The 20,504-nt window shown below is 40.2% G+C and overlaps 1 long non-coding RNA gene across 2 annotated transcripts; it reads right to left on the bottom strand.

The window, feature by feature from the left end:
• Positions 1–10,541: 10,541 nt before the first annotated feature.
• On the bottom strand, positions 10,542–13,906 carry LOC131685170 (uncharacterized). 2 transcript variants are annotated; one of them, XR_009304750.1, is made up of 4 exons: positions 12,811–13,906; positions 12,682–12,714; positions 12,512–12,617; positions 10,542–11,773 (listed from the first exon to the last, which is right to left on the bottom strand). It is a non-coding gene; the product is annotated as an uncharacterized LOC131685170 (long non-coding RNA). The 2 variants fall into 2 exon arrangements; XR_009304745.1 differs by having other exon boundaries at positions 12,682–13,906.
• Positions 13,907–20,504: the final 6,598 nt, after the last annotated feature.

Raw genomic sequence — 20,504 nt, 5'->3', positions numbered from 1 at the left:
CATCCTCGAACAAACCGACCAAGTAGGCATCGTTGGCTTCTCGGGGCATCATTACGACTGAGCTTTGTAAGCGTGGCTCGATTTTGCAGTCCTGCACAATCTCACGACCCAGACGCTGGAACGATAGCCTACTCTGTTGCCCTTTTGTTGGGGCGAAATTCTTGCAGGTCGACAGTTCCTGATCGGGTTGCGATGAGTCACCAGTAGCTGGGGCACTTTTTCCGCCGTCGTCATTGCCAACTGCTTTCCTTCGGTGGACTGGCTGCTTGCTAGTGCTTGAACGAATACGAATGATGAGAAAATCAATCAATCAATGTGAATTTATTTACTTATTTTTTGGTTAACAATTAATTTTACATTTTAAGTGATACCGCCTTTGGCTTTTCATTCTTCGGTTCTTTCTGCGTTTTGTTATTTCTAACATGTTTGTATTGGTGTATCTTACGATTTTTCAAACGGTTTAAACATTATTTTGTTTCGTTTTTAATTACTATTATTATTATCCTAACTTATCAACTATCCGAAATAAAAAAAAAACTAAAAAGATATTTACACTATTTACAATATGTACAGGGGCTAAAGATATATGCTTCTTATGGTTTGCCATTCTGAGGCTAAGGCCCTGGCTTGATGTCGTGTGGCGTAATTGTCGAGCCTGTTTGTTATTGGGTCGAGATGTGCTAGTCTGTGGACCTCGGTTATCCTTGTTCTCATTGGAAGGTTTAAAATCATCCTAAGGAACTTATTTTGGATCACCTGCAGCTTCTTGAGGTGAATTTGTGCACAGCCCTTCCATATAGGCGAGCCGTATTCTAGCATGGGTAACACTACCTGTTTGTAGATGGCAAGTTTATTAGTAGTGGAGATCTTGGATCGGCGGTTGATGATCGGGTAGAGTTTTTTCAGCATTAATGTGCTTTTGAGGATGCGGTCATCTACGTGCTGCCGGAATAAGAGCTTGCTGTCCATTATTAGTCCAAGATATCGAGCATCATTGGTCCATTCCACTTCATTGTTCATTATTCTGATCTTCGTTTTTGGTCTAAGACGGTCAGAATAACGATGTGGGAAGACGATGACTTGCGTTTTGCTAGCGTTAACACGTATTTTCCACGTACTAAGGTAGGTTACGTACGCATTGAGACCAGCTTGAAGCTTTTTGACGAGTGAACGGATCACCCGCCCGCTATAGGAGATAGCAGAGTCGTCTGCGAACAGTGATAGGGTACCTTCGAACGGTAGTGGTGGAATATCGGAGGTGTACAGGTTGTAGAGGATCGGGCCCAATATGCTACCCTGCGGCACCCCGGCGAGAATCAAGTAGAGACTCGAAAGTGCTCCAGGAATGCTAACCTGAGATGTCCTACCGTCAAGGTAGTTGGTGATTATCTTCACTAGATAGACCGGGAAGTTTTGTTGCATTATTTTGTGTGTCAAACCGTCATGCCAAACACTATCAAACGCTTTTTCTATGTCGATGAGAGCCATCACTGTAGTTTTGGACATGTCCTTGGATCGTTTGATTTGATTGGTAACTCTTTGGAGCTGATGGACCGTCGAGTGGCCCCGTCTGAAACCGAACTGCTCGTCCAGCAGGATGTTGTTCTCCTCGGTATGTTTGAGGAGTCTTTCATAGATTACCCTCTCAAATAATTTGCTAAGTGACGAGAGTAGGCTTATTGGTCTATAGCTAGCCGGGTTGGTTGGGTCTTTTCCCGGTTTTAAAACGGGTACAACTTTCGACTGTTTCCAGATGGACGGAAAATAGCCAATCTCCAGACAACGATTGAAGACGTTGGCCAGAAGGGTGTAAGCTTTGGGACCGAGGTTCTTCAGGACAATATTGAAAATACCATCGAACCCGGGAGCCTTCATGTTGCGAGTGTGCTTGATGTGGTCTTGTAACTCATTACGTGAGATTCTGCAATCATTGGGTAGCTCATTTGGGAGAGTGGAGAGATGGTTGACGCTGGTTGCTACCGAAGCTTCCATTGGACTAACAATGTCCCGACCCAAGTTATGTGACGCCAGAAATTGTTTAGATATTACATTAGCTTTTTCGTTAGCCGTTATGTAAATTTCATTTCCATCCCTGAGTGGGGGCACAGGTTTTGGCTTTGTTTTTAAAACTTTAGCAAGTCGCCAGAAGGGCTTGGAGTAATTTGGTAAATTTTTAATATCTTTGCTGAACTGCTTATTTTTTAACTTTTGTACCCTAATTGCGATAATCTTGTTAAGGTTTTTGTAAAGAGCTTTCCTAGACGGATTTTTGGTTCTTTGAAACTGTCTTCTAATGCAGTTACGTAATGCGATAATACGTTTGGTTTGCATATCTAAATTTGTAAACTTACATGTTACTGCGGTTGTTGGTATGTACCGGGACTCCGCCTCACCAATGGTATCAGTGAGCTCTTGAAGTACTGTGTCGATATCATTCGTCGTCGTCAGTGTTGGGTTTTCGTTTATCCGCTCTTCGATGAAATGATGCAGCTGAGGCCAGTTCGCTCGATGGTAGTTACGTCTACGATACTGTTGGCGTTGATTGGTTTCTTGATTTACTTCGAAGACCACCGGAAGGTGGTCGGACGACAAGTCAGTGATTACCGTCAGTTTTGAGCAATTCTCTGCGATGTTAGTGATAGCAATGTCGAGTGTTGAGCCGACACCGGCCGGCGAGTAGTAGGTTGGAGAATCGGGGTTGAGGACGACATAGTGTCCAGCCTGAAGATCTTCAGCTAGTACTATACCGTTTCGGTTGTTTCTGATGTTTCCCCATAACGAGTGACGGGCATTTAGGTCGCCGGCAAGTATGAATTTATTTTGCCGTCGAGTCAGCTTTTGGATTTCATTCTTGAGCCGAGTAGAGGTGCCATCTGTTATTTTACATTGAGATGGGCAGTATGCAGCAATGATTTCAATTGGTCCTTCGGGTGTTTTCAGCTCAATACCGACGGCTTCGATGACTGATAGACGGTAGTCGGGAAGAGCCCTATACTCTATCTCTTTGCGTATGGCGATTGCTACGCCACCACCTCGATGAGTATCTGCACGATCCAGTCTGCAGATGTAGTGTTCAGGTAGGCTGAGGTTTATAGATGGTTGAAGGTGTGTTTCCGTTAGGATTGCGACGTCAATTCGGTTGGTGTGTAGAAATTCGATGATTTCCAGCTGTTTGGCCGCCAACGAGCGGGCATTCCAGTTAAGGATTTTGGTGGTGAATGTTGAAACTTAGGAACATTTGCATCATCTGCATCATCATCTTTTGCATCTCACCAATGAGTGCGGTAATGTGTGCGATAGCCTTTGACGTGGGATCCGAAAGAATTTCCGTGTTGGGCTGGAAGCCATTGTTGTTTGGAACAGGATACGATTGATTCTGTTCGGAATTAGCTTGATACCACCTGAGACCAGGTGGATTTGCACTTGAGGCTGCGTTTAATGGCAAATGTGTTCGTTCGTGATTTGGCAGTGATGGTGGTGGCAACTCGGGGAATAATCCGAGATCGATGTTGGTTTCCTTCTTTCTCTTCTGCTGATTCGGTTGGTTCCTTATGGTTGCTTGCATCCGTATTCTTCGGTATTCCTCTCTTTTGGGACAATTTTTGTCAGTAGACCTATGATTTTTAGCGCAATTAGCACATTTGTACAGACAGGCTCCCTCAATTTCACACTTTTCTGTCCAATGCTCGCGTGAGCAGTAGTTGCACCTTGGTTTCATGTTGCAGTTACGCGTTCCATGACCGTAATTAAGGCATCTCATACACTGTGTGACACTTCGATTAGGTCCTTTGTACGCTTCCCACACAATGATGACTTGTTTAAGCGAACGGATAGCTTGCAGGGCACCGAGTGTGACGCTACCTTTGACGAAATGAACTAAATATAAGCAGTCGCGATACTGTACCGTTTTCTTCCGTCTGTTGATGGCATAAACCGCCAGTGGTTTTAGTTTGTATACGTCCCGCAGCTCGCTCAGGATTTCTTCTGTTTCCATTTGGGGCAGTCCACGAATTACTGCCTTAAACGGCTTTTCCGCCGCTAGGTCGTGGGTGTAGAATTCCGCACCTGCTTTGGTGAGGTATGTTTTCGCCTTGTTGTAGCCGTTTTCCGTTGTTAAGCTTGATACCCATACCAGTTAGCTGGTAGCCAGCTTTGACATTAATTGCTTGCATCGTTTTCTTCAGCTTCTCAAGCGTGTACGATTTTACTACCAGGGGTGGTAGTTTTACTTTTGTCTGAAGCAGATTCGCAGACGGTCCTTCGCTACTGTTGTTAATTGGTACAGTTGCGGTTCTGTTTTTCGGGGTGGCCGATGTTTGGACGGATGATTGGTCATCATCGAGGTCGTTTGCTCCATCCAACGATGCGTACATGTTGGTCTGAATGGGGATACCGCTCATATCGCCAGCGACAACAGGGCAGTTTGATGAACTGTTTCGCTTACCCTTTTTCAGCAAGGGGCTGATTTGGGATTTGTTGGGCGAGAGGCTCTTCTTTTTCCTCTTTCCACCCATTGCACACGCGCTATACTTATCTAAACTTTCCAACTTTCCAATACGTGTTCACTTATCGAATGCTTACACGGGAATAATGATTAAATGATGAGAAAAACCGACCGACAGATATTTATATAATCGCGCTAATATGCACTACTATCGCTTTCTCGCTCGTTCTCGTGCCGTGCATGAGCCTTTCCTTTCCGTCCGGCTTCTAATGGCCTAACCAAAGGAATATGCCGTCTTTCCCCCACCAACTGCTCTCGTCAAGCAACCCAATGCGAATAACCATAGGAACAAACATGTAGTGGACCTATATATAAACTTTTCATTATTTTATTGTTCGGTTGGTCCACCATTTTGACGGCTCTGTGCGGGATGGGCTGAAAATTTTCACTTTTCCGAGTCGTTTTCGAAAGATTTTTCAAAACACAATTTTTTGTTATTAGTGCATGTTATACATACTTCAAATTTTAATACAGCATAGAGGAACATATTTGCAACAAATTGGCCTAAAAATCAAATCATTCTGTTAAGTATGATAAAAGTTATTAACGTTCAAAATCTGACGCGGCGCCGCAGCCGATATTTTGAAACGGGACCCCTATATTGAAACCTTAAATGTATTCTACATTAAAAATTGAATATTCGATTGCTGTGTGAAATACTTCATTTTTCCATAAGGGAGTTAAAGATGCATTAACACAGAAGTCTTCAGTGCAGTTCGTGAATAAGAGGTCTAAATATGAATTTTGTTTATTTTTTACATGGTTGATTTGGTGCAGGCCAAATTCAGATATTTTGTCAAAGAAGTATTGAAGTGTTTCATTTTCGCCTACGACAGGGAGTAAGATATATTCGTTTTCAATGTATACGATGAAGTTGGTGTTACGTTGATTAAAGTCGCCATAAATATGCAGTTTTACTTCAGGTTCCATGTTTGACATGATAGATTCTACAGTTTGAAAAATAGTTCAAATGATTTTTTGTGAGCATTTTCAGGTGGAAAGTACACAGAGGAGAATATGTGCACTTCTCCTGATATTACTGCTTTTGCCCATATATGTTCAAATTCTATATGTTTAATGGTTTCTATTTCTTCTGAAGGAAAGTCTGCGTTTATGGCTATAATGACTCCTCCTCCAGACTTTTTATTACAAAGAGACAAGTTACGGTCATGCCGAAATACATTAAATTGATTTCCAAAAATTTCTTCGCTTCTTACGCTTTCATCACAGCTACTTTCTGATCCAAGAATTATATTAAAAGAAGATGAAATTAGTTTTTGTTGGATTTCTTTCATTTTGGCTGGGCTTTTCATTCGATTAAAATTTTGGCAATAGACCAAAATTCCAGTCGAATTCTGTTGTGGATGCGAAGAAGTTTTTGGAATATTTAAATTACTTACAGTTATATATTCTTCCTCTATAGAGGGCGTCGTTACTTCCGAAAATTCGACGTTCCAAATTTATGCGTATCTTCGCGGAGTTGTTGAAGGCGCCTGGTTCTTTCGCTTGATAAAAATTTTCCATAAGAGTCAAGGTCTGCTGCTGCTTCGTCTGGGTTTAGCCCATATTCCTGATAGACTTCGATGAAAATGCGCAGGAGATGGTCAGGAGTGGTCGGTAGTCCTTCGGATGCGAGCGTCATTTTGATGCTGGTCGGCGTCATTCCTTCCACGCAAATAGATGGGTGTTGGTCCTTCATATATGCCAGGTATAGGCGTACAATGTTCATTATTTTTGGTTCGCGAAGTCTGGCCTTTAAAAAGCGACCGTCGCCATTCGTTGATTGTGACGTAAGGCGTACGATTGGAGGGTGCAAGGGGCCCAGTTCAAATTGGCTGTCTGTGTTCGAATGTTGAGATGTGGTTGCCAATGTGTTTAAACTATTTTCGCCGCTGGTAGGTGTCACTTTCATTTGTTTGGGTTGAATGTTTTCGTTAGCTGAACGGTACGGGTTGATGGTGTCACCTTTTTTAAAGTTTATGAAATTTGTTTTTACTGCTGGTATTGCAAGACCTGCAATCGGATGTTCGGTGGTTGTGGGAGGAACGGAAAATTGTTTTTTCGCCGTGGCAAGTAGTAATTTGTCTGACGTCTTACCACTGTCGTTATGATGATGATTGTTAGCGCGATCGTTGTCACGTTGACTTGACTGCTTACGACGTTTTCGCTTGCGCCTTGCCTTATCAGCAGCTTTCTCCTGAAGTCGTCGAATGCGTTGTTTGGCGTCATATTTTGTCCAATCCTGCTTCCATTGCCATTTATCGCCCAAAAATCGCCAGCCTGGAGACGTATGATCTATTTTCTGTTGGATTACTGTAGCGTGTGATTTTTCCGCTAATTCTTCAGCCAGGGATTTTGATTGATTCATGCCATTTTCTGGTATTGTCATGTTGGAGATTGCAATGGAAATAGCTTTCACTTCTTCCTTCAATTCCTCCAATTGGTCAGAATTGACGAGAGGGTACGGCTCAGAACATTTAGCGGAAAGCAGTTCGTTCTCGAGGTGTGATAGCCGTTCGTCAATTTTATGATTCATATTGTCCGATATTGTTTTGGTCGATTTTCTGATGGTGTCGATAGAATTTTGCAACAAATTGTCACAAGAATGAAAATGCTGACCTAGTTTACTGCATATGTTTTCGTTCTTTTTATAGACGACTTGCATTGACTGCTTTACGTCGTTAAGTAATTGTTCGATGCTACCGAACAATTCAAGACTGTGGCTCTTTAGGTCAGCTGTGGTTCGATGTTGTGTGTCCGTATGCGACTTCATCATTTTTAGCAGCTGATCTTGTAGATAGATCATTTTGCGTGTGTCGACCTCTGTCCTAAAAATGTGCTGGCAGTCCGCACACACAGGCACCATAAATGCCCGGATAAAATTTTCCTGATTACGCTGCACACCTACACAGGCAGCATGGTACGATCTGCTGCAAATTCACACTTCCAGAGGAAGCGGTCGTCGTTTATGTTGCAAGTTTTTACACCGCACTGCATTATTTTACTATTACTTGAAGTTCAATAGCACTGTAACTTACGAGGCACGCGCGCGATGTTTGTTTACGTAGGCAAAAATACTAATTAATAAATTACTTGCGGAGCGCTTGAAAAGGCGTCCGCACTCGTTGACTGTTCGAGCGAAAAAAAGTCTTGACAATATTTTTATTGACGATATTCTTGCCTCGTGCTTTAGAAAATTTTGCGATTTCCGATTCTCTCTCTCTCTTCGTAATCGCATACGGTGTGATGCGGAACGAGTTGTGTGGGTCTGTATCTTTTTAACGAGAACGTAAACCCCCGTATAAGGAAACAAATTCATGTACGCTCATGGCGGTGAGCGAGTTTTCCGCACCTTGGTGCTGGGTGCTCAAATCTGTCGTACGAGACGCTATAGGCACGATGTTACTTGTCTGGCAAAAGAGCAACAACTGATTCAAACAGGCACGCGGCACATTTATTTATAACTTTTCGTGTTCGTTTGAATCATAAGCTGCTCCCTATTTACGGCGCTACCGGGGATAGATTAACTGATGTATGGGACTTTTCACGTTTTCGAGATCTGTTCATTTTTGCTTGTTTTTCAATAGTGTGCTATAGAAATACAAAAACACTATAGTAATAAAACATAATTTCAGTTAATTCCGAATTGTTTGGTGATAACCAGACGGAAATCCTTTCATAAATAACAATGTTATTAGCGTTCAAATTAGTGACGCAAAAACGTGACATCGTTTGATTTTAGATTTTAGAATGACACCCTGTCCCAGATAGCGCAGTAAGACATTTTCAATGTCAAAACCAGTGCTTGTCTAATCTGTACAGGCACTTGATGCCACGTATAATTTAAAGAGCAAGAGAGCGCGGTTCTCTCGCACCAAAAGATCGGCGCCTGGCGGCAGTCATAGAATGAATTACCCACCACCGAAGAATGCGAGCTGACATGAAACGCAGCAGCTGCTACGCTTACAACGTCAGAACGCAAACTAACGAATTTTTCTTATGTTCCCTTTGTATAATATATATATATATATATATATATATATATATATATATATATATATATATATATATATATATATATATATATATATATATATATATATATATATATATATATATATATATATATATATATATATATATATATATATATATATATATATATATATATATATATATATATATATATATATATATATATATATATATATATATATATATATATATATATATATATATATATATATATATATATATGTGTGTGTGTGTGTGTGTGTGTCCCAGTTCCTTAAATGAAAAAGGGGTAGCCCTAGCAACGCTCGCTGCTTGGTCGAATTGTACCGACCAATCATGGATCAGATAATTACTGCTTTTAAAAAATCCATTTTTCCGTTATTTTATGTAATTGTACATCTTACGTAGTTGGATACAAAATTGTACATATTTTCAATCAGATAGCGCAATAATCTTATTTTTTCATTCAGTACAACGACAGATATTAACGTTAAAAAAATCGGGTAAAATTTCGGCAGAAAATTTTGAAAACGGAATCCCTATATTGAAACGTTAGAAGTATTCTACTTCAAAAAATCTATGTGTACATCCCATATGCATGGAAACGATGAAATAAAATAAAGAAATCTATAATTTACTTACAAGCTGGGTGCAACATTCGCTTCAACCTGGGGGCTATCCATTACCCACGTAGAAAAAAATTCAAACATTGCAGACCCTCGCGTTCAAAATATTTTTACCGAGCGTCATCTTTGGTTAGACATTCCACTTCAATAAAAATCCAGGTGGTTTTAAAAGGGTCATATTTCGGCATTATTTATTTTTGGATCAAAAATCCAGAAGAAGCACGAAGAGAAATAAGTAAAACATTTTTACAACTCTATTTGTTTTACTTTTCACTAGGTATTTCATTTCTTTAGTTACAGTTTAACACATATTTGTTCTGTCGAAAATGAATACCGTTTGACAATAATATAGTTTTTTATTTTGAGGCTTAAAACTATGGTATGACTGTGTTCCCGAAATTTGCTTTACACGTGTATTTTAAACTTTTTTCCATTTTATTGTATTCGGATTCTGAAAAAAGCTGATAGTATATTTTTGAATCTGGCTTGGAAATAGCCCATGAATAAAGTTCTTGGGCTGTTATATGATGACCTTGCAAACTCGCTTTCGCAGCGTTTCGTTTCAATACTCCTCCCAAAGCATCACAAGGACCCTTTCCATGACAAGTAGCGCGATCCATCTGAGAAAAAGTAAATCTGTTGTAAGCCTGATTATGTTTAGTGAAATCAGCAATTGCAATAAAACTAGTAAACTTCAAAACGTCCGATTCTTCGTCTTTATAATAAATAGCACAAGGGTGAATAGTACATTGAGCGTTTACCCAATGAAAGCCTGAAACTGCATCCTGCACAACGAAAGAATAATCCGAAAAATCACAGATAATGATGCATTCTGTAGGTTTCTAATTGTTTTTGATGGGTTTCAAGTAGTTTGCTTGTTGCTGAGCTATAAAGTTATGCGGCAATATATTGAATAACTTCTCTAGAAAAGTATCAATAAATTCTTGTGTGTCCATTTCAACTAAGTCCATAATGCATCTTTCTACTTGACGCCATTGTTTGAATTTTAATGATTTAATATTACCGTTACTAAGAATACTCATTAATTCTGTCGCTAAAATTTTGAAAATAAGTTTAATGTTTTGATGATATATACATACGCATACGGTATGCGTGCCACTTGTCCCTGCCAAAATGCAGTGTTTTGGACGATTACTAGCGAACATGGAAAATCCTATTTTAATATCAGGATAAGTATTTTTGAAGATAGAATACGCCTTCTGCAAGTTACACAAAACTAATCTTCTCTTTTTTCCTTTTTTATTTCGACTATGTTAGTCACATTTTCTTTTTTACGTTTTAACGACATTCAATTAGCTAGAGATTACTGGGTAGAGAAAGTTATGAAACTTAGAGCCATAGTACTCAAGTGAGAGCAAGGATGTGAAGTAAACAGATCGGAAAACTAAGTTTCATAACTTTCCCTACCCAGTAATCTCTAGCTAATTGAATGTCGTTAAAACCTAATGATGCGTCTGGCGATAGGACCCGATAAAATTACTACTTCTATTCGACACGCACGGACGGTGATAACAGGAATAAAACAATGAACTGCTGTATACCATCCGCCGCCGGCGGTGGCTGAGATGGACTGACAAAATTAAAACTTTATTCAATGCGTATTGTAGGGTTCAATATATCACAGATGAAAGTATTTCACATATTGTTGCGTGGTCGACTGTGTTGAGTTTAGGGGACGGCTATAGAAAGCGCTCTGCCGCAACATAGTCCCCCCCAAAACCGAAGGTTTTTAATACAGCTACGTTGTGTTTGGATGTCATACGTGATGATATGATGAAGGATACCGTTGATGCTGATTCCTCCATTGCTACTTTGAAGATGTCGAATGATGCTGAACGTTGATCCAGAAGACGATCGAAGAATATCGACGGAACACTTGCTGGGTTTGGAATACACTCCAGAACGATGCAAGGCGTGCAGTCGTCCTATGAGCCGGATGCCGAAGTGTATTCTGCTAAGCGGCTGCAAATTGGCCCACACTGGCATAGCTCCGCTGGGGGATTTTTGCTAAGCAGCTGCGAATTTGCTCACACCGGCATAGCCGAAGCGTCTCGATATCCACTTGTATCTTCTTGTAACCGTTGCAGCTTTCCGATGGAAGGTTCAAAAATCCTGGTCACGGCACCATTATGATGCGTCTGGCGATAGGACCCGATAAAATTACTACTTCTATTCGACACGCACGGACGGTGATAACAGGAATAAAACAATGAACTGCTGTATACCATCCGCCGCCGGCGGTGGCTGAGATGGACTGACAAAATTAAAACTTTATTCAATGCGTATTGTAGGGTTCAATATATCACAGATGAAAGTATTTCACATATTGTTGCGTGGTCGACTGTGTTGAGTTTAGGGGACGGCTATAGAAAGCGCTCTGCCGCAACACCTAATCTTCTCTGTACGTAAATTTTGCCGCAATGCTTTTGCTGTGTTGGCCATATATTGAGGAACATTGAACTCCTGCATAATTCTATATGTAGTCCAACTTTTGGGAAGTGTGGTTAAAATCCTGTATCGCTCATTGCTGTCTCTTGTTTCTTTATATTTCTCCTTAAGTTGTGTAACATAGAGATGGGCGATCCGCTCCTGAGCTGTTCCAAAGAATCTATTCACAAAAGTGAGCTGATGAGCTACAGTTCCTTTTAAAAGAACTACAGCTCATCAGCTCACCAAAATAAATATGAAAATTTAAACAAACAGTGTACGCAACTGTCAACGTTATTAAGAAAACAACGAGATATGGCATTTCCTCTTCACATTGCCGACTTTTTGCTTTGCTACACGATACGGGCGATCCACTCATGAGCTGAGCCATTCCAATTTTTTTGCCCCCCATACAAACATCCAAAGCAAGCCATGGGCTTGGGACTTATACTCCGTACCCATCTAGATTTGCTCTCTTTTTTCATCGTTTCGTTCTATCTACCATTCTTTTCGCCGTTCACTGTTGTGAGAAGAACAGGGGCCCTTACACGAACAACAAAAGTGCCATTACTAAGTAGTGTCATTACTGGAATTGTATTGGGATTCCATCATTACACGTTCATTAAAAGTGACATTACTGCTCAGTAATGACATTACTAACGCCTCGTGTGCGGGACCCTAGCGACATATTTAAAAGCAGCTCTTGACAGTTCCATAAAGAGCTGTGTGTCTTCGGATCTTCGGTCCGTGAAAGAGCGAACGGAAAAGACTCGATGCAGGAATGAGAGCTGATCGGGTCATCGGTTAAGAAAGAGCGAGAAGAATATGGAACCGATGTATGGTATAGCTTTGCTAAAACAAAATGAGCTGAAGAGCTGTTCAGAAACTTCAATGAACTGAACGGTTCGGAGCCACTCACTAAAATGCTGGTTTGCACATCTCTAGTGTAACAATTTCATTATCGTCCGACAAAGGTGCGTGGTAAGTGGTAACGATCGATTCAGAACTGGGTGCTTCTAACGAGTCTGAAAGTACATATGATAGATTATCAGAAAAAATCATACAAATGATTTCTTTTTTATTATTTACCTTGGTAGGAAAATGGAATGAATCCGGAAAGTCCTGCAATGGCGGTCAAAGAACAAGAGTTCGTGTTAGTAATTTGCAGAAAAGAATTGAAATTTTAAAAACAATCATGTCATATTTTCGATAATATACCTGGAACAGCGATTCTCGATGGTCCTGCAACGGCTTCTTCGGTCTCGGAGTCATTTGGTTCATACAGTTTCTTGTAGCAACGAAAACAAATGAAGGAGGCTGCTCTCATCTATTTTCATATTTTTTTTTCATTGCGCAATCGTACAAGTTATTGGTGAGTTTTCTGATACGCGTACTCAACATCAAAATACCACAAACTGAACACTTACGTTTCATTTTAAGAGATTCTTCAATTGAGCTGTTGTTGTAGGAAACTCTGTTTTCTAACTGATAATTTCTTTAAAAACATTCCTTGTTTTATGTAATATATTCGAACCTGCGAGCAAGTGATGTAGTACCAGCAAAAGCAAAATTTACCTCATACTGTGTTGCATTTCGGCTTCGCCTCATCAGAAACCAACACTAACTTATTGTCGGAATAGATTAGCGCCGGCTTGACGCAAATCCCTTAAAACTAAAACACACTTTGTGTTTCAATCGAACGACTGATCAAACGTGATGTCCCGTTCGAGCAGAAGTTCTGTTTATGCCGATGAGACACAGTGAAACCGAAACTTGTCTTGGCTTAGCAGGCCTATGCGAAAGCACTATGCTATATTTCACCCTAAGGAGGAAAATTTGGTAAAAACCAAAATTTCTCGCTAGGGTGAAAATTTGTTGGTAAAAACCAGTCTTTGTACATGAGGGCACAAATCCTTATTTCATACTGTGTTGCGTTTCGGCTTCGCCTCATCAGAAACCAACACTAACTTATTGTCGGAATAGATTAGCGCTGGCTTGACGCAAATCCCTTAAAACTAAAACACACTTTGTGTTTCAATCGAACGACTGATCAAACGTGATGTCCCGTTCGAGCAGAAGTTCTGTTTATGCCGATGAGACACAGTGAAACCGAAACTTGTCTTGGCTTAGCAGGCCTATGCGAAAGCACTATGCTATATTTCACCCTAAGGAGGAAAATTTGGTAAAAACCAAAATTTCTCGCTAGGGTGAAAATTTGTTGGTAAAAACCAGTCTTTGTACAGGAGGGCACAAATCCTTATTTCATACTGTGTTGCGTTTCGGCTTCGCCTCATCAGAAACCAACACTAACTTATTGTCGAAATAGATTAGCGCCGGCTTGACGCAAATGCCTTAACAGAGATGCCAGGTACTTTTTTCAAATGTCTGCGATAATAATTTTAAAAGTCTGGGAAGAACAAAAATGTCAGGAAAGCTAGTGTAACCAAAAGCCTTTATATTCAAAAATCTGCAAATATCTGCAACAAAACTAAAAAATCTGCAAATATCTGCAACCAAACTAGAAAATCTGCAAATATCTGCGTCATCGAAAAAATCTGCAGCTTAAATTAAAAGTCTGCGAATTTGCAGACTTGTCTGCAAATCTGGCATCTCTGTGCCTTAAAACTAAAACACACTTTGTGTTTCAATCGAACGACTGATCAAACGTGATGTCCCGTTCGAGCAGAAGTTCTGTTTATGCCGATGAGACACAGTGAAACCGAAACTTGTCTTGGCTTAGCAGGCCTATGCGAAAGCACTATGCTATATTTCACCCTAAGGAGGAAAATTTGGTAAAAACCAAAATTTCTCGCTAGGGTGAAAATTTGTTGGTAAAAACCAGTCTTTGTACAGGAGGGCACAAATCCTTATTTCATACTGTGTTGCGTTTCGGCTTCGCCTCATCAGAAACCAACACTAACTTATTGTCGGAATAGATTAGCGCCGGCTTGACGCAAATCCCTTAAAACTAAAACACACTTTGTGTTTCAATCGAACGACTGATCAAACGTGATGTCCCGTTCGAGCAGAAGTTCTGTTTATGCCGATGAGACACAGTGAAACCGAAACTTGTCTTGGCTTAGCAGGCCTATGCGAAAGCACTATGCTATATTTCACCCTAAGGAGGAAAATTTGGTAAAAACCAAAATTTCTCGCTAGGGTGAAAATTTGTTGGTAAAAACCAGTCTTTGTACAGGAGGGCACAAATCCTTATTTCATACTGTGTTGCGTTTCGGCTTCGCCTCATCAGAAACCAACACTAACTTATTGTCGGAATAGATTAGCGCTGGCTTGACGCAAATCTCTTAAAACTAAAACACACTTTGTGTTTCAATCGAACGACTGATCAAACGTGATGTCCCGTTCGAGCAGAAGTTCTGTTTATGCCGATGAGACACAGTGAAACCGAAACTTGTCTTGGCTTAGCAGACCTATGCGAAAGCACTATGCTATATTTCACCCTAAGGAGGAAAATTTGGTAAAAACCAAAATTTCTCGCTGGGGTGAAAATTTGTTGGTAAAAACCAGTCTTTGTACAGGAGGGCACAAATCCTTATTTCATACTGTGTTGCGTTTCGGCTTTGCCTCATCAGAAACCAACACTAACTTATTGTCGGAATAGATTAACGCCGGCTTGACGCAAATCCCTTAAACTAAAACACACTTTGTGTTTCAATCGAACGACTGATCAAACGTGATGTCCCGTTCGAGCAGAAGTTCTGTTTATGCCGATGAGACACAGTGAAACCGAAACTTGTCTTGGCTTAGCAGGCCTATGCGAAAGCACTATGCTATATTTCACCCCAAGGAGGAAAATTTAGTAAAAACCAAAATTTCTCGCTAGGGTGAAAATTTGTTGGTAAAAACCAGTCTTTGTACAGGAGGGCACAAATCCTTATTTCATACTGTGTTGCGTTTCGACAATAAGTTAGTGTTGGTTTCTGATGAGGCGAAGCCGAAACGCAACACAGTATGAAATAAGGATTTGTGCCCTCCTGTACAAAGACTGGTTTTACCAACAAATTTTCACCCTAGCGAGAAATTTTGGTTTTTTACCAAATTTTCCTCCTTAGGGTGAAATATAGCATAGTGCTTTCGCATAGGCCTGCTAAGCCAAGACAAATTTCGGTTTCACTGTGTCTCATCGACATAAACAGAACTTCTGCTCGAACGGGACATCACGTTTGATCAGTCGTTCGATTGAAACACAAAGTGTGTTTTAGTTTTAAGGGATTTGCGTCAAGCCGGCGCTAATCTATTCCGACAATAAGTTAGTGTTGGTTTCTGATGAGGCGAAGCCGAAACGCAACACAGTATGAAATAAGGATTTGTGCCCTCCTGTACAAAGACTGGTTTTTACCAACAAATTTTCACCCTAGCGAGAAATTTTGGTTTTTACCAAATTTTCCTCCTTAGGGTGAAATATAGCATAGTAAAATTTACCTATTTCTTCAACTTGCTTGCGGCAAAAGCTATTGAAACAAACCCGAAATACAGATAAAAATTCTCTACCTACCCAAAAACTATTTGCTAGTCATACCAATTATGTTCTTCTTCTCAGCAAATAGTTTGAATACTCTTTTTTCAAATCCGAGCAACACTCCCAATCTAGCCAAAGTGACGCTCGGTAAAAATATTTTGAACGCGAGGGGAGGGCAGGATCTGCAATGTCTGAATGTTTTTCTACGTGGTTGATGGACAGCCCCCAGGTAGAAACGAATGTTGCACCCTGCTTGTAAGTAGATCATAGATTTCTTTATTCACAGCTGCTGTAACTCGCTGGAGGTGTATGATGAACTACCATGCGGTTTCATCGTGTCCATGCATGTTGGGGGGGTGTACACATAGATTTTTGGTTTAAAAAAAATATATCTCCGAAACCTCTAGATCTGACTCAAAAATATGTTTGGAGATGTAGTGAAGAATTGAATGATCTTTCAAATAAAAATATAAAATCATGGAGTAGTTAAGGACCCTCGCAGTGGAATTTGTCAATGTCATTTCTCAGCCCACACCCTGGCAGGCGTTCATCCGCCCATCTAGACTCTGTCAAGATGAGGACCTACAAAGCCTAACTGTTCGTATGTGCTAGTCCGTATAGCACACCAGATTCTTCCACAAGCAGGCGCTGGTTGTTAACCAGTCCCACAAGTTTCAGATACATTACATAGAGGATAGTCGGAGGCAGAAAATGCAGATAGTAGAGATTTTGGTTTGCTGAAACGAGACAAGAAAAGCAAAACAATTGTGATTAGTATCGTAGTTATAATAAATGAGTAGACGATTTCTCATCTGTTGTTTGTTTCCTTGTTCGTAGTCCTCCTTCCTGGTTCCTGATCTGTTTGGACTATTGGCTTTCAGTTTCCTTGGCCGTCACGTTCTCTTGCACCTGCATATATTGTAGCAAGAGAAATAAATGAAAAGACAAAACTAAGAAAATAGATGCGAAATGCTCTCCTTTCAGACCACGAACATAACCCTTGCTTTCCCCTTTGTTTATCATTTTGGTACCACACGGGAAGCACTTGGCCTTGTACCAACTGCTCTTCCACCATCCTCGTGGTTTTCTCGATTTATCACTGGCGTCACATGTGATATTTGGGTATGGAAAATGATTTTCTGAGCAGACAATCAAATGAAAGAAGATTGCCAAGTAATTAGTGCACTTTCTGCACCAGGTATCATATCGCATTTGTAGATACACATATTAAGTGTATCTACTATACGATATGATGGCCGGAAGGATAGATAAGCAACCCAAGCTCCCCAAAAATATAAAAGCATGGAGTAGTTAAGGACCCTGGCAGTGGAAATTAAGAAAAATCAATTATTACGTAGTTTGTTCATACAAAACCCAATATTTTTCAATGTTCACCATTTTTCTTGAAACTATACTTAAACACCTTTCATTTGACCTATATCCGATAAAAATCGGTTCAGCGGTTTAAAAGTTATGAATTATGAAAAAATTCAACTTTTAAAAAATCACGATTTTTTGAACCAGTCTAACGTGGAAAGCGACACCCTAATGACGAAATAAAAAAATACGTGTCTAATATTTTTCTGTAAGGAACGGTTCTACCAAATATTGCAGAATTCTGAGAGATCGTACAACCAAATACAAATTACATACGCCAGCCAAGGTCCCATACAAAAGGGTATTCAATGTTTGGCTTACGGAACGATCAAATTACGCTACCCAATTTGTTCGTTTCGTTTTGACAACCTTGACTCGCCAGAAGAAAATTAAACTGGCAACGATATCAGATCAAAGCATGCTGTAGGTTGCCACAACACGAATTTTATTTTATTTGTATCCAGAACTTAGCATTATTCATTTTCTTGAAAATTGTTTAAAAGTGATAATAAACCACTAATTCCCGAAAAACGGTTCGAGAGTCTGAATAATTTCTGTATGAGTATCAGCTCAAAACCAAGTGCCAATTCCTCTGATTGAATGTACATAATATGCCATTAGGCGGAATGGGCTGCCATTCTGTTAGAAAATATGCAGTGCAATCCACTGCCCCGGGGTTTTTCTATCAAAAATGGAATCAGTGTACGTCATTGACAAAATTTCCATCATCTGCAATTTTCTGAGAAAGTAACGACTTCGATGCAACAGGACGGGCATATAGTCGACGCAACTGACCCTTACGAGCTATATAACAGCTCAATCAAAAAGAAGAACAGGAATAGGAATGGAAGTAATGAATACGTTTATGACACATTCCAGCGTTAGGGGACAACGTTTTTGCACGCATTATGCAACTGTTAACAGCTTGTCGTTTGAAAAATCCTACGATGTACGCTCAAAACACTTAATTGAATACTTTAAAAGTCCTAACACAACGTTAATGTTATGGGTTCGATATTTTTCAGGTTGTCATTTCATTCTGAGAGGTGAAAATGTCGCGTTAGGGGACAACAGAGCAAAATATTAATTTTCCAATCACTTGTATTTATCAAAAACCTGTTTTAATCCACCTAGAGGTGCAATTGTGCCTTTCTCATTTTTCCAAACTATGATGTAATAGCTGGTTCGTACAATATAACTTTATGGAAATGTCTTTCATTCTTATTACACTTGGTAAGTATATATAAGAGCACCTTTTTGCATTCATCGCGGTATCGGTTTGACTCGGAGTTTTCTATGTGATCGACCTCCACAACCCGTAACTCCGGTGATGGAAGTCGGATGGAGATGGAATTTAATATCAGTTTCTGGGGACGCAACACCTTTCATTTGAGACTAAGTTGAGCAAATCTAGCCATTTTCGAGAAACCAATATAACCGTTATTCTGACTTTGGATGCTTCCGGATCCGTCGATGGTGGCCAGTGTGGCCAAAGAGACTTTGAATGACTGTTGGGGACCTAGATCTACAAATTCAACAGTTGTGTTTACATTTTGGAAAAAAAATCACCTTTTTACATTCATCGCAGAATTCTTTAGAATCGGGATTTGCTGCGTGATCGTACGTATCACCCTGTAATTCAGGAACCAGAACTCGGATCCACACAAAATTCAACAGCAGCTGATGGACCTTTCATTTAAAATTAAGTTTGTCAAAATCGGTTCAGAAAATTCCGAGAAACCGATTTGGAAAAATCAACAAATTTTGTTTTGTAACCATACTCTTCAACTCGTAATTCGGAACAAGATGTCGGTTGAAAATGAAATTCAATAGCAACCTATGGGAATATTATACCTTTCATTTGAATCTTAGTTTGTAAAAATCGGTTCAGCCATCTCCGAGTAACCGATGTGGACATTTTGTTAACAAATCCGCACATACACACACATACATACACACATACACATACACACATACATACATACACACAGATATTTTGCGATCTCGGCGAACTGAGTCGAATGTTATATGAGACTCGGCCCTCCGGGCCTCGGTTAGAAAGTCGGTTTTTGGAGCAATTGCATAACCTTTCTATATAAGAAAGGCAAAAGAATAATATTTAATTAGCTTAATAAGCATGAGTTCAATGTTATCTTCATGTGATTATAATTTTCAAAGGTTGGTGGAATGCGTTTGAACGTGTAGGGAATGGGGGTTTAGTAGAGTGGGTGTGGAGGATGCATCAGAAATCCTTCATCTTATTTCGGTATACGGAGTGGATGAAGGAAATCTGGGCGTGAGGGTGATCCAAGAAGAGGGGAGTGATGAAGGAAGGAGGTGTAAGGGCAAGGTGGGGAGGGGGGGAAGGGGCGGCTACGCAATACTCAACTGCATATTTTGCCTTCCATTTGAGACTTGGTTTGAGAAAATCGGTTCAGTCATCACCGATGAACCGATGTGACTTTAATTGTGGAATATGCCCGGAATTCCGGACTTCCGATAGTGGACAATATATTCAAAGAATGTTTGATTGGCAATCAGTGATCTAGATCTACGATTAGAAGTAATTTGGTGACCATTTCAATAGTTTTTATCCTCTGAGGTATTACGATTGTACCGATTTATATGGTAAATTCCAGTGTATCCTTACTAACACCCCTGTAACTCCGGAAGCAAGAGTCAGAACCGAATGAAATTCAGCAGCAGTCAATGGCATTACTGTATCTTTCATTTGAAATTAAGTTCGTAAAAATCGGTAGAGAATTCGTTGTGGAATGGGTGTGATATTAGCTTAGGAACTTGGCGGGTTCCCCGAGGGCGTCATGAACCGTCATAGGTGGCCAATGTGGTCAAAGCTGCTTTAATTGATCATTAGTGATCCAGACCCGCAAACTAGAGTAATGTTACATCAATTTTAATACGTTTTTCATCATTTGAACATTATGGTGGTACCAGTTTATATGGGAATTTGCTGTGTGACCGCACTCTTCAACCCGTAACTCCCGTGGGAGCGTTATACCTTTCAGATGAAAATAAGTTTGCGAAAATCGGTTCA

Source organism: Topomyia yanbarensis, chromosome 1 (genome assembly GCF_030247195.1).
Source record: "Topomyia yanbarensis strain Yona2022 chromosome 1, ASM3024719v1, whole genome shotgun sequence".
In the NCBI taxonomy this organism is placed as follows: Eukaryota; Metazoa; Arthropoda; class Insecta; order Diptera; family Culicidae; genus Topomyia; species Topomyia yanbarensis.
This window is presented reverse-complemented; position numbering and strand designations above follow the sequence as displayed.